The sequence below is a fragment of the Aulonocara stuartgranti genome (assembly GCF_965226115.1).
Source record: "Aulonocara stuartgranti genome assembly, chromosome: 12".
Lineage (NCBI taxonomy): Eukaryota > Metazoa > Chordata > Actinopteri > Cichliformes > Cichlidae > Aulonocara > Aulonocara stuartgranti.
The window spans coordinates 26,929,545-26,943,945 of NC_138948.1; the positions used below are offsets into that span (position 1 = coordinate 26,929,545).

The following is a 14,401-nucleotide window of genomic DNA, read 5'->3' on the forward strand; positions in this document are numbered from 1 at the left end:
ACCATATACTCACCCGACAGAATATTTATACTGTTACCTTCAAACAAAGACCAATGGTGTGTCCAGCATTATAATAAGGCAGAAGTTAATTATAATATGTTAAAACATCAACTAGCATTACTTTATTATTATGAGGTCACTACCATAAGTCAACGTATAGAAATTCAAATGCCCAGATGTTAGCATTTTTATTTTGGGGCGACCGTGGCTCAGGGGGTTGGGAAGCATATCTGTAACCGGAAGGTCGCCGGTTCAATCCCTGGGCTCTCTGTCCTGGTCGTTGTGTCCTTGGGCAAGACACTTTACCCTACCACCTACTGGTGTTGGCCAGAGGGGCCGATGGCGCGATATGGAAGCCTCGCTTCTGTCTGGCTACAACCGTGGCTTGCCTCCACCAGTGTGTGAATGAATAGTGGCATTGTAAAGCTCTTTGGGTGCCTTGAAAAGCGCTATATAAATCCAATCCATTATTATTGCTAGCATGTTATCACATTTTTACAAAAATATGACTTTGTTGGTACTAATGTGTTTTGGCTCATATTTCTGTTACTCACAATTTCTGACCCTTTACTACACAGTTACATAAACTCAAGTGTAGGGATGGGTACCGGTGTCCGGTGCCATGATGGCACCGGTTCTGACATAAACGGTAGTAACCAGACCGAAAAGCAGCGCACATTTCGGTGCTTTATTTCGGTGCTTTTTTTCCCTGAGCTGTGATACACTTCTAGCCAATCATTTTACGTTTCCGAGGATAGTAGGCGGGGCCAGGTACGTACGTTCTTTTAGAGCAGAGCTACAGATTAAAAATGTCCAAGGCAAAGCGGTCAAAAGCCTGGCTGTACTTCACAGCAAAATATGCAAACTCAGCAGCCTGCAACAAGTGCTTTAAGCTGATACTGTGATACTGTCAAAGGAGGTAACACCTCAAATCCGATGAAACACCTGGCGACGCATAGCGTTTGTTTTTTTTAAAGCCGAGAAATGCACGGTATTTGATAGCTTGCTGTGAGACCTCACACCCAGCGCATCTACTGCGGGTGGGTTGCCTGTTATCGGACCCGGAGTTAGCAACATCCCCCAAAAACACGAAGAGGAGAGTCCTGGCCCCTAGCCCTGCCAGTGTAGCAGAAATGATGACGGATGATGATGGCAGCAGCAGCCGTTCTTCTCTGCGTGAGTAGCTTAATGTTGTTCGTGTGTAATTTACGTTGAGTAGGCTAACCACGTTATTACATTAATGCATGTAATAGGTGAATGTAAGGTGAACTAGCAAACATCATCATAGCTACATGCGGCTGTCTTCTTGTTTGATGGCAGATACTCCCTTCACCCTGGCCAAAAAGGCTAAAATGACCAAAGAAAAAGTGGAAAACAGTTAAACATGAGAGGTTTTTGGACAAAGTTTATGTTTTTTTCCATTGTTTAAGCACTGCTTCCAGCCAAGAGTGATACCATATATGCCCCATAGCTGCAGAAAAGGCTAACATTGTTATCTTTTTACAAAAAACCAGCTGAACATGAGAGGTTTTTGGACAAAGTTTGTGTTCTCCATTCTTTAAGCACCGGTTTGAGCACCGGCACCGTTTCAAAAGTACCGATTTGGCACCGGTTTCGGATAAAACCTAAACGATACCCATCCCTACTCAAGTGTAATATTAGCTATAACAATGGGTGATGCAAAAATATTTGTTTGGATTTAACTTTGGTAATTAAGTGAAAATAACTTGGTATTGCCATGTTATTATCTTCTCTATGCTACAAGAAGACAAAATGTTTCAGGGAGCTCCTGGTATAGCTATATTTCATTTTTACTTAGTTGCAAAAGGCTGTCAGTCAAATTAGACAATTCATATATTATATTGCTATTGCCATTTTTATCAGTAAAAAATTGCTGTGATATTTTTTCCCCAGTTTTAATAATGTCAGAACAAATACACCAGTATAATACACATTTTCATGGTAGTGTGTATTTTTAATGTAAGCTTGTTTTTTATTTATTGGCCAGTGCACTTTGATATCTCAGCTGTTAACGAAATCCAGATTTTGCTGTGGGATACTGTGGCCACCTAAGGCTGGTTCCAAAAGTCAAACATAACTAAATGAAAATTAAATGAAAGGTTTGGTCTTTAGCTAATTTACCCCTTTTTAACAATCAACACATCTGCTAAATGCCAACTCATCTTTTGAAGCATTTTTAATGTGGTAATAAAATAACTCACAGCACGGGTACTTGTACTAAGTTTTGGTGAGTGAAATACTAATATTTTAGTACGTTTTCTTACCACAAATTAGTAGATATCTGTATTTGTTTTGTATGGTGGGCCTGACTGTGAAACTACTAATCAATATTTTCATCATCAAAAATATACCCATCCAACCATCCGTCCATTCATTTTCTTCCACTTAGAAAATTAGGCACAAATTAAACTGCTACAGTCCTAAAATGAGAAATAAAGGAAACATATTGAAATCCCCAGAGGATAAGGGAAAATCTGATCTCTGTCAAAATGATCAGGTTACGACTACATGCATGGAAAATGTACTGTTGATACTTGACGTCTTTCCCGAATTGAATTTTTACGTTACTGTAAAATGGTAAAATGTCATGTAAAGCAAATATACAGTAATTGTGTGCATGTGTGTTTGCATGCTGGTTATTAAAATCTTCTGTGGGGAGGGGCAGGGCGGGGTGGGGGCACTAATACTAAGTAAATCAATCAACTTCCAAAGTCTTCCAAGGCTTTTTAATGGCTGTCCCTCTTTGCCTGTCTCCTTCAGTGTGTCTATCGCAGATGCATTCAGCAGAGATTTTCAATTTATTTCTAATCAAGCTTTATCTAATATTCTCCCGACAGGCAATTAAAAATTCAAACTACCCTGAAAAGCCATTGCTCACTTTTCATTCTCTCCCTCTGTTCATTTAAGGATGTTATTTCATTAAAAGCTCTTGTTGATGAGTTTGAGGTAATTTGCAAGCACATTTGATTACCATGCTCTGCATTGCCATAGCCTTGTTCTATATGTAATGGTGATTTTTGTGTATGTCTGGACGTGCATGGATGTAAGAAAACGTTTTGTATCATCTTACTAAACACTTGCAGCACATAGGAGCTTAAATAATCTGTGCAGCACTTCGAAATATGTACAGTGTGAAAACATTAAAGACTTCCTACATAAGACCTTTTATTTGTCAGCAGTATTGCTCTGAGAAGGTATCACTACCCTGCCTTGTGCACTACCTGACTAGGTTTATGGCCAACCATGCAAAAACCGAATCCTCTTCCCACAAGATAGAGCTTTGAAATGGCAGCAAATAATTGCAAAGGGTGAATTTGTCATTACGAATCATAATGAAATTCTCCTGGTGAGAGGCTTTGTTTGGTCGGCTGAAAAGCCGCTCTGTTTTAAAGCCTCATAAACAAAATGCCACATTGTGCTTTTCTCCTCCTAAAGGATCAGCTGCACACTCTTTTATTCTATACATCATTCCCAGTTGTTTATTTAGAAAAATAATTGTGTCCTTGTTTAGTGTCTAAAATTATGTGACTGCAATTAAATTAGCAGTCATTCCGGTTTGGTTGGTTTGGATTTGTCTGAAGTAATAATTTGATGCTAGACTCAGTTAAACCTTAATCTCTGCTTTGTTTTGTTGTCCCTTGATTTAAGATAGATAGATAGATAGATAGATAGATAGATAGATAGATAGATAGATAGATAGATAGATAGATAGATATCGGTTTCAATACGACTGAGAATAACTGAGAGATGACTCTTGGCACAAGTAGTGTGATGTCTGTGATAAATTCTCCGTGGGTGACAGTGAGGGGAGGAGGACATTGAATATTTGGGTGATGTTCCCATCAATTCAGGGTGTATCAGTTCATATAAGAATAATGTATTAATATTTGTTTATAAAAGATAGATGACTTTGATTTTCATGCACTGCTCCATTCAGCTGTGATGTTGATGGGTACCAGGGACATGAAGTGCCTACAGCTAATGTGAGATAAATGCCTAGAAGGGCCTTGATCAGTATGTGCTGGAGGTGCTTGAAAGAAGAAGGGGGGGAAAAAAGAACACATGGAAAACAAACCACCCTTGAGTGTTGCACGCTCTTCGCCTATTTAGGGCAGCCATGTCCAGCAGTAGATTTGAATATGCATGACTATCCCAGCTACCCTTGCAGCACAAGTCCGTGTCTAGGCACCAGCCTCTTTTCAGAGACAGAATACGCATGCATCTCATTTAAATATGTTACAGGCCCTGTCATACACAATAAATACAATATTTATTGGGTAAACAATGGAGAAATAACCCAAAAGTACAACACATGACAAGATGCTACTCTAAGCACAGTTGAGGATGACTGCCATTAATAATAATTAGCTAAATAACGATTAAATAAGTACTCTGACATTTCAGTGGAAAGTTTATATGTAAGAATAATAGTGGTCTTATGTTGGAATAGTATTTATGAAGCTACAAAACTCAACAGGTTATCTCATGTGAAGCTATAGCTTGCCATTCTTTCAACATACAATAAAAAACATCACAATAACTTTAATATAAAATGACTTTGCTCAAATGTGTCATACCAATAAAGGTTTTGCCAGCCGTGCCAGTTTTGTGCTGCGATCATTTCTGGTTTATTAAGGTCATGCCTTGATGAGTATGTCAGCATAGCAATTGACCCAACTCCCACTTGAGCGCTAAGCGATGATGCCTCTGCATGCAAGCGATGAGCTGATTTGAACGAAGCCAAGCCTGCACCTCGGAGCTGCAGTGCTTCTGCAGAGAGTCTGACTCCATTCCAAGCAACAAGTACTCGTGTAATATACTTCTTGTAAGCTGGGGAGCAGGAGACCTCCAGTTTACATCTTGGAGACTTGGTGCCACCATAGTGGATGTGAAGCTATCTCGCTTGCTCCCTGTGCTAGACTGGCTAATTAAATACTAAGGAAGGAATAAAATCTTAATGAGAAACACAAGCTTGCTGTGGTGTTTGGCACTGACCAGCTCCCTCTTATTAGGTGTACTTGCCCATATGTGCTTGGGTGAAGTGCCCATTAGAGCCTTCCCTAATGGATCTTCATCCGTGGCACTGAGATGCTAGTGGAATGTACATTTCGGCAATTTCCAAACTTGGCATACGAGCAGGTCTCGTTATGAAATTTCTTAGCCACAATAAATATTTTATGCAAATTAAAATTAAATTCTTTGCTTAGTTTAGGCAATTTCTCTTGTAAGTAGTGTATCTGTGAAGGAGATTACAACATTTGCTGGTTTGTTTATAATTTAATTTTTTATGTTGTGGCTGGCGGTGGGGAAAGACAGAACACCTGTGAGTGTTTATAATGTCCCATCTCCCTCACAGCTGCTCCTTTTCAAAACACCTCACTGGTGCAATAATTTCATAAAATTTCATGATTTACCATCTGGTAGACTGAGCTATAAGCACATGCAATAAGCATTTGTATGGCGCCGGTCCCAGAAAGGTACAATAACTGTATATTTTAACTTAATGGCTTTTCGGGGCATGCAAATTTCCACGGAGCAGATTGCAGAGATGCTACAATGTAAGTCTGGTCCCGTCTGTCTGCTTCTGTCTCTCCCTCCCGCTCTCTTCCACAATCCCTCCTATACAGTAGGCTACACGATCCCCCTATCAAGTGCTATAAAACATCCACACGCAGCAGCCCTCTATTGCCTCTGCCTTTGACTGTGAAGCAGCCCATGTCAAAATCTAGATATCAAACTCGGGAGAATGAGAGACACAGTAGGAGGTACAAGCAGATTATTTTCCTTTTAGCATCTAATGTCTGTGCATTTGGGTAATTAAAATGATTACTACAACAATTACACCAAGTAATTAGAAACTAATTACACTGGCATTTTTTGTGATTACAGGAGCAGATGAAAATAGTGTTCAAAATTAAATTCATTGCATATTCATGGAAATGAAATTAAATAGTGTTGGGTGGATGAGATAATAGAAGCCCGGAGAATGGTTTTCTAAGGGCTTTGGAGAACTCTCTGTGCCTAATGCTCTGAACAGGCAGTTTAAATCAGTGATAATCTTTTAATGGCCTTAAAAGAAGTTCATATTTAGAGTACTGTCAAACGCACCGAGGGATGTGATGTTTTTACTTCTTTACTTTTTTCTCTCCCCTCTTCCTCTTTGGCTCTGGGAATGATTAAACCTTTCAGATGTACAGCACAATAGAAAACATTTAATCATGATCTTCTCAAATGAAGGAAGAAGCAAGACCCTTTATGGCTCCTTTATGTTGCTTCATGCACAATGATTAAATTAAATATCCACTCCTGAATTCATTTTTTCTCTCTCTTTGCACCATCTTCTTTCGCTGCGAGCCCTTCTTTTCTCTCTCTCTCACTCCCCCTCCTACCTCCCATCTATCGACAATAGTCAGGGCTTTAGCTGCTGCCATGATCATGTAATGAGATTCTTCAGATTAAATAGATTTCCTGTTAAACTTGGGGCTTGGTAGATAGGGTGTCAGGAATGAATGGTTATTAACATTTAAATATATCACAGAATAAGAGAGAGCAGGATAGGAGTGAGTGAGAGGAGGGTGGAGGGAGAGAAAGAGAGACAGAGAGGGATGTGGGGGGGATAAAAACAACAATATGAATTTTTCATTGTTATCGAGTATGGATTTTCCTCCGCACCAGATTTCTGTAGGACCTGATGAAACCAAAGTAATTAGAGAGACACAAGCAGGGCACCTAACAGCCATTACAGGAACGAGACCTCATTGTTTATGGAGTAAAGCCAATACAGCTTCACTGGTTAGAAAAGTGGAAAAAAAAGCCCATTCTTGTTTTTCCTGATCTCCTGTGTCAGTGCTGTAGAGTATTGCACAATATTACCAAGTGAAATGTCTCTGACTGGCCTTCCTGTGAAGGGACCTGTGATGAAATTGATGGTCTTGTGATTTATCTTGTCGTGCCACTTTTTTTTTTTGTTTCCTATTTCAATATTCCTCAAAGACGGGATGAACCTGTAAAAGTTAGCCATTGTGCTTGAGTTTCAAAGGGCGACAATGATGGACAATGACAGCATTTGTCTTTTTTAATACCTTAGCAGATCGCTAGTAGATGTTATTACAGCTATACGGAGCATGGGTAAAATTGAGCGGCGCCGCAGAGGTCGCAGGTCATTATGCGTTAATCACAAGTACTGTGGTGGCTGACTAAGTGAGAGAATGCTGAAGATTGAGTAGTGCTGGCAATATGTTTCTTGACAACAGTTAAAAAAAGGAAAAAAGAAAAGCATACTCCTTTATATTCACTTGACTTACCAAGAGATGAAAAATGATGAGAAGCGGATTGAGGATCAGAATGTATTTTTTTGTGTTTGGATGGTTGTTTATTATCCTTTTCCCAGTGTAGCTGTGTCTTTTTGATTAGTTGTAAGTATTTAGTGCTTAGATTAATTATCGCCACAGCGTTTTAAGACTCATGCCTCCCATTTCGGTGAAATTAAAGCACTTTTATTCAAAAATTAAATGGTAACACTTAATAGAAATCTTTAATTCTGCTCATTGATAAGGTTTAAAGGACCACACTGATGCTATCTACAGTGCTGTGTCTTTGTATTTTTGTTTTTCAAATGAAATATCGGCTTTAGCCCATTTCCCAATCTGTCATCTTCACACAGCCCCTTGTGAAATATTCTCACAGATGGTACAAAATGCTATGCTTATACAATATTTCTATCCTAAAGGACAGATTTTTCCATAAGCCGGGCACATCAACGACAGGACAGGTGTGCTATTTACATAACACTGTGACTTGTCACCAAGCAGCCTCTGTAAGTAAATGTCACATATCCACTTTCACTTGAAGTCGAGTCCCAACTGACATCCATCAAAATTTAGTTTGGTCCAGGGTGTGCCTGCTACCACTGACACTTCATGCTTAGTAATTAGCAGGTTCAGTCTTTGATCCAGGGTGGTCGAAATTAAATGTTTTCTCTCATCTGTCATCGCCTGGATCTCTTGAATCCATTTTAGCTATGCAGCGAGAGAGGGAGACAGAATACAGTGCAGAGCCAAAGCCCTGCTGAATGTGTGAAATTAACAATAACAGTTGGAAAATCAGGCCATTCGTCTGAACCAGTGTGTTGTAAAAATGCAGAACTGGTAACCCTTCCCTGGTAACATCCAGATAAGACAATACATAATTGTTCTTCCTAGCAAACAAAGACATATGGTGAGGCTTATATAAAATAAGAAATAGATATGTTATGTCAGTGACAGCATGTAAATATTACCTGCTTTGTTTTGGGACTTAACTTACTGGTAGGTGAATACTAACTGGGGATGTGTGAGTTTCATCAACATCATTTCTTTGTTGCAAAGCATATGTGACAGGTGAGACCTGGAGATTTGGGACCGCCCCTGGTGGGCGGAGCTGGTCTTCGCTCCTTTCATAAGCGCAGGTGTGGGCAATTGGGTATTCCTTTGCAAACCTGAAGCTGCGAGTGCTTGGTCCGAGTTGGGCAAGTTGGTGTTTCTTAACTATGAAAGTCTGATACGCGTCCTCCCCTAAACTTCTGTTAGAACGGTAGGTTACACAAAAATGTACCACTTGAGCTCTGGCTGTTGGCAGAGGTTTACAGTTATTTGCACCCTTGTAGGTGGGAAACATTGCTCCCGTGAGAACGGTATAGTGGACTTCATCGCCACTGACCCACATTTATTAGGGTGTGACACGAACTTGTGGACAGGTAACAAAACCAATTCAGTGGAGGAATATTCCTGTGTTTTATTGTCCAGCTAGTGATCTCCTGCCTTTTATTCACAGAGTACCGAGCTGCTGCTTTGCCAGGTGGATTTCTGGCTGCGGGCAAAGGACCCGACACATCCGTGTGTTTTAATTTGTTTTAAACTGGTGTAAGCCGACAGACTGACTGCTGCGGCTGTCGATGGTTTTTGGTTTTTTTGTTTTACTTTTTCTGTATCAGTAGGCACCACAGATATTGATTCGCAGGCGGTGAAGGCGCTGCAGGGAAAACAAATCCTTTTTTTGTCTCCCCGCTCTTGCATGCACAGCGGGGGGCCCGAGTGAAGACGGCACCGAAGATTTGCCTTTTTTTCTATAGTGTTTTACCCATTTGGGGTCATGTGTGAGTTGCCGTCCATTTTTAACCTGTGTGCTATGTTGATTTGTTTTTAAACTGTTCTCCGCAGCGCTTGTCCTGCCTCACGGGCAATCGTACAGTCTTATCGTTTTTTAATAAGGTAACGTTTTTAATTGTTTTTAGGTGCTGCTGTTACACTGTTTCTTTTATTTTGTATTAAAAATTAAACTCTTTTAAACTGACTGTGCGCCTACGGCTCTGTCCTATTTTAAATAGGTACCTACCACGGGTCACACATGGAAATCCTAGTTACAGTAGGATGTCTATTAAAGGTAATGCATTGTTTTCTGTAACAGATATTTGATTTTCTGGGTTGTATTTGCAGTTCCTGTGTATTTCCTCCTTTGTGTTCTTTAGTGTTAGGTTTTTGCCAGTGTCCACTTTGCTTCTTCACTGTTTCTCGATTGTTTTGCGTTTTATATCTGCGATTCCTCTTTTGGGTTACTTGCTGTTTTATTCTAAACTTACTAATCTTGTGTGTCTTTGTGTCCTCCCTTTTTGCTTGTCCCTCGCTGGTTTCCCACCAATGTCCTGTTTTCCAGCTAGTTTTCTGTGTATTTATAGTTTTGTCTCTCCTGCTTTAGTTATTAGTTTATCTTTGTTCCCAGCCTCTATTCACCCGACTGTAGTTTTTCCTCTTACCCTGCTTATCTCTTTTCATTTCTATGCAGTTCTCTAACTTTTGGTTATGCTCTTTTTTTTAAATTCACTTATTGTATTTTCCTTAATGGGATTATTTACTGGTGGGTTTCATTGAAACTCACTTTTACTTCTTACCAGCATGTGGGTTTAAATCTTTTAATAAATACACATAACAGAGATCACTTTAAAATTAATGTTTTGTTATTGTTATTATTATTTTTAGATATTTTTATAGTATAATATTGTTAATGGATGGAGGATTACTCCCCTTTGAAATATTTGTACTGAATCCTGAGGTAAAAAAATCTGATATTTAGACAAAACTAACATGAGCAATGGCACTAAATTTAAACTACATATTAATTATTTTGTAGGCATCAATATTTCTTGTTTAAGTTTTCTGATGGGAGTCATAACGACAAAGCTGCAGAATTAAGCCGTTTTTGCTGTTCTAAGCTATGGACTGTTGTCAGAAACTCTCGAATTATCAAACAAACAAGACAAGAGGGCTGGCTTGCTTTCCCTGGAGTTCACCGGACTACAAGTCATCCTTCATGCTGGACCAGCCTGACTCTGTGAATGTGGAAGCAGGTGTGGTGGCAGGACAGTGGAAATCCCCTCTCCGGCTTTGCCTTCACCGTTGCCCACTTGTTAATGACTGGGCTGTGGGAAGCTAGTCCTTTGTGTATGCTGTTATAAAGCACTCAAAGCCTCCAGGATGGCAGCAAGCTCACTCCTTGGCCCCGAGGCACTCTGTGGAGAATAAGACACACCTCATGCTTTGTTTTCCTGCTCAATGGGATCCCACACCAGAGGAAAGCCAGACTATAAAAGGAGCAGTGTCTCAGTTCCTTTCCACAAATGTGTACCTCTGTTTACATCTTAAAGGTAAAGAAACTTATTTCTCTATGCACTCACATGAAATAAATATAGGACAAAAAAGTTACTTAAAACTTTAAAATTAATTCTTTCTTCCTTCTTTCTGTATCTTTAGAATGGTCCTAACAAGAAACAATATTACAATAGATCTGCAGGTGTTAAGGTTTTTCACAGAAATCCAAGAAAGGCAGGGGCTATGGACTGCAGTCTCATCATGCACACAATATACATTTATTTTAAGATCTGTCCATCAATCTGTATATCTGTTTGTGCTGCTTATCCAGGTCCAGGTCACAGGCTATGCATACCAGACCTCCCTCTCCCAGCAACCTCCTAGCTATTCTGGTGCGACAGGCAGTCCCAACCAGCCAAAAATTATAATCTCTCCAGCGTATTCTGGGTCTCTCCCAGGGTCTCCACCCAGCAGCAGTAACCCAAAACATCTTACTTACAAATGCCACGATACCAACACGTTAACAGTCAGTATCAATACCAACAGGATTACATGATTCTGGATACCCAATTTGATACCAACTTGATAAGAAAAAAAAGATGAACCCATGTACTTTAAACATAAATTATTTATTAAATAAATTACTGTCTTGTGAACATTTATTTAAAAATATTAGCATTATATTCTGTTGACAGGATGTTAGAAGGTTGCTGATTATCTTACAGATTTACTATGAGGTATAACATTAGTTATAGCACATTAGCTTAAGCATTTATTTATTATTAGCCATTGCAAATATTTTAGCCTATGAAACATGCCAACAGCAATGCCAGCTAACGTGACGTGTTTCAGGATAGCAATCCAAAGTAATCTCTTACTGCCTTTTTGGAAGTAATAAAAAATAAAATTAAAAAATAAATACGTTTTCTGAATTTTGGTTTTAAAAAAACATCGTAAGTATTGGTTTGGTTGGAATTCATACCTACAGTAGAATCAGTGGGAGGCATTTTTAAGCTGGTGGAACTCCTCATCCTACTCCAAGGTAAGATTTTTTTTTCTAGCTAAATGGCGTCAAGTTGCTTATCCAGCATCATTTAACTCTACTGTTATTGGTACAGACTACTAAATTCCTGGTATGTTGAGATTCCCGCTCCTAGGTAAGATGGGTACTCTTGGCATCCGTACTTAGGAGAGGCGGAGGAGGCATCTTAAATGCTCAAGCCACCTCAACCATTGAACTCCCCACCCATATCTCAGGGAGAACCCAGACGGCCTCTGGAGAAAGCACATTTATGCTACTTGATGGCTCATGGCCATAGGATGACAGATCGATCACTAAATCAGCAGCTAAGTTCTATTTTTATCTTTGGGAAATATCTGCATCAAATAATGATGTAAAAACTTAATATGAAGCTACTACCACCAATCATCTATGCTAGCATAGCACAGAAACGAGAAACAGTTAGCTTGTCCCAAATCCAACTATCAGCACAGTTAAAGAAAATAAAGTTCTATTTTGTGCGATTACACACAAAAAAGTGGGCAAAACAATCTGTTTAAGGGGCACTATGCTGCTGTTTGCCTCTCTACATTAAACTGTAGTTTATACATTAAACTACATTATTGTAATTGTAGGTGACCACTGGACAGAAAGCAGATGCTGAAGACATAAAGCATCTTAGTTTTGCATACAAACTGAAAATAAGAAACGCCAGTTAAGTGTTACACTTTTTTCTGGTTTGTGCCTCATATACTCAAAAAGTTTTTGCCTGTCTAAAGGGAAGCTTATTACTTGCTTATTAGCACTGTTTGCTCACTGGGGGGGATGTGAGCAAGTTATTATATTTGGAAAACTTATCTTTAGATATCATCACTCGCCAATACAAAATAAGTCAAATTAGAGCTAGGCTTGGAACCCAATAACAAAAATGTACAATATAATGCTCACTGATGTTTACATTGTTTGGCACAGATTCATATAAAGTGTGATGTGATATAGGATTTTCAATCAGTGTGTCCCTTTCGAGCGTTCTCATTTTTTGCAGATCAATAGCAGCTTCTGTTCAACTTCAGCTCTGCCTTGCTTTGAAACCCTCCTGTTTTTCCATCATATGCAATCATTCCAGAGTTTATTCAATTTATATTTAGGTTCTCAGAATTACAGCCATACATTCATTTGACATTGTTATCAATATTTATCACATTTAGTGTGCAAACGTACAGGATTTCACTGGTCAGTTACAGAGACAATAAGACTGCAGACCTAGAACTCATAATATTTTGGTTCCAATTACTATTGATTTTACAATTGGTTTGCAGCAGGATGTTGTTTTATTACTAATATATTTAATGTGCAAATCAATATGAACACTTGCTCCGCTCATTCTTAGGAAGGATATACAATCAAAGATACGGACTTCAAACAGCTGCGGACACTTTCTGATCCTTCCAGTAAACGACTGCAGCAGACAGTTAGATGCTGTTGCATTGAGTAAAAATACAAGCGTTTAACCGTTGCCTTATATATTAAAGAAAAAAAAACACTTCAGCAAACCATTAACCTCACACTATACACAAAGAAGGTAAAAGGTCGGTAAGTTGTCACATTTTTAAAAGCATTGTGACTCTATTGGCTCGGAGCAGGGGCTAACAGAGAGCCAGCGGTGGGGTTTATCTCAACAAAAGACTGTCAAATGTAAGTGCAATTACTGCCAGAAGCAATAAAACAGGCTCTGCATTCCAGAACCACAGCGAGAGGGCACCTACGATCCTGAGAGCTCCCCCCAGCCTTCCCGTGTGGGCCTCAGATTGAGTGATGATAGCACAACATGATAGAGTAAGGCATAGAGAACCAGACCGTGTGGAGTACATTTATAATTTGTAATTGATAATGTAATAAAGGCTGCAAATAGGCTCAGAGTGTAGTTTCGCCGTTTGCAGCGACTGGCAACATGGGTTCATTCTGCCAAAATTACTAGCATTTCTCTCTCTATTTCACTGCTTTCTGTCAGTTCGCTCTTTATCACAGACCACGTCTACCTCTTTTTTCGCTCCGCGGACTGTGTGACATGGAATTGACATGTAGGTTCGCAGGCAACATGATGCTATTGAGCTGTGATGTAAAGGTAGCTACCAGGCTTCCTAAATACATCCATGCTAGAGTGGGCATGGAGCAGGGGGAGCAGGCAGGCAGGCCTCACCGCTGGGTTTAGCTCAGCTGTAGGCCTGTTAGATCAAATGAACCGCTCCATGCTTCTACACCAGCAAGGTCAGGCTGGGGATCTGTAGTGGATGAGGTCATGTGACCGTGTGGGATTTGAGGCTGCTGAGATGGAAGTCAACATTTATGAAAGCTGACAATGATTAACCACGTAGGGATGTTTTCACATAAAACTGAAAATATGGACTTTCAAAGGGTCCACGGGAGTGACACAACGCAGGGCGCTGTTATGTAATTGGAGGCGTTCGGATAAGATGCCTGGGACATATAAATGATCGTCAGAAAAAGAGCAGCTGGGTGAGTGAGTGGCATACATGCCTGTGGACTCTACAGAGGCTGCTTGCTACTTGACAGTGTGTCTCACTAAACTGTTGAGGGTGGGGGTGCTGTTTGCAGGGCTCTAAAGTGAGACGGAGGTGCACACTGGTCAAAATGAAGGTAAAGTGGTAGCTTTGGCTGCACTCCTTCCCTAATGCCCTACGGCACCTCCACCATTAGCATTCCCCTCTGCGACTTGAGTTCATAAGACTAATGGAGT

The 14,401-nt window shown here is 39.9% G+C and overlaps 1 protein-coding gene across 5 annotated transcripts in view; it reads left to right on the forward strand.

Moving 5' to 3' along the window:
• The first annotated feature begins 604 nt into the window (after positions 1 to 604).
• Positions 605 to 14,401, forward strand: part of LOC309719636 (multivesicular body subunit 12B-like) — an 88,456-nt gene continuing 74,659 nt past the window's right edge. For all 5 annotated transcript variants that reach the window (XM_082555894.1, XM_082555888.1, XM_082555895.1 and 2 more), the window contains exon 1: positions 605 to 1,176. The gene's annotated coding sequence lies outside the window, so the exon portion shown is untranslated. The remainder of the gene's footprint in view (positions 1,177 to 14,401) is intronic.